Source organism: Octodon degus, unplaced genomic scaffold (assembly GCF_000260255.1).
Source record: "Octodon degus isolate 3935 unplaced genomic scaffold, OctDeg1.0 scaffold00021, whole genome shotgun sequence".
NCBI classification, from domain to species: Eukaryota; Metazoa; Chordata; class Mammalia; order Rodentia; family Octodontidae; genus Octodon; species Octodon degus.
The window spans coordinates 11,929,582-11,930,800 of NW_004524597.1; positions in this window are offsets into that span (position 1 = coordinate 11,929,582).

The following is a 1,219-nucleotide window of genomic DNA, read 5'->3' on the forward strand; positions in this document are numbered from 1 at the left end:
ACATCTTAGGCATAACATGGAACAGGTATTTTTTATCAAGTATTGATATGTTCAACTTTAAGTCCCTACAGAATATGATGAAAAAATATTTAAAAATTAGAATATATTTTAAAAATAGGCATAAAGAATTATATAATTCTTATGTTTACACATAAGTCCAGAAATCTAACCATATACAACCTTATAGCATGACCATCCTGCAACATTCCTTTTCCTGTCTCCTGTCTTTCTTTCTTCTTCTTCTTTTTCTTTTCTTTCTTTCTTTTTTTTTTTTTTCTCAGAACTGGGGATTGAACTCAGACCCTTGTGCTTGCCAGGCAAGCACTTATTCTACGGAGCTATCTCCCCAGCCCATGGGGAGGGTCTTTATTTCTACCTTCTGTCAACTGAGTAGGATTTCAGATGCAGCATTACCCAGTGCTTCAGTGAAAGGGATTCTTCTTCATGCTATCAACCACAGCTCTCAGTTAAAAAAGAAGCAGGCTTCCTGGTGTGCTAGTCAGTGGGTCCATGCCCCACCCCTGCCGAGTGGTTAGCCTGCATGTCCCACCCCTGCCTGATGCAACCGTGCCACATAATCTTGTGATTGCAACACAGGAACCGGGTACCAACTGACTCCAGATTACTTCTAGGGCAAACACTGACTTCCTTGTGTGGACTTTTCCACAGCACAGTACATCACAAAGCAGGCTTTGCACTGAGACATTCATTTTCTTTCCCTCTTTTCACAGCATAACGAACTAGAAAACATCAGAACAAATATGAGAAACTTGAGCAGCAGCAGGCGGCCCTCGCCGCTCGGTCGCACTCCCTCGCGCTCTCTCAGGCATCATGGCGGGTGTGGAGGAGGCGGAGGCCTCTGGGAGCCACCTGAAAGGCGACCTGGACCCAGACGACAGGGAAGAGGGAGCTGCTTCTAGGGCGGAGGAAGCAGAGTAAAGGGGCTGTTGCAGGGCAGCAAGAACCTGAGAAAGAATCGAGAAGCTCCATGGATGAGGCAGCAAAACAGTTGGAAAGACAAGCCCTGGAGGAGAGAAAGAGAGAGAGAGAGAGAGAGAGAGAGAGAGAGAGAGAGAGAGAGAGAGAGAGAGAGGCTGATGATGATGATGGTGATGGAGCAACTGGAAAGAAGAAGAAAGAAGAAAGAAGAAAGAAGAAAGAAGAAAGAAGAAAGAAGAAGAAGAAGAAGAAGAAGAAGAAGAAGAAGAAGAAGAAGAAG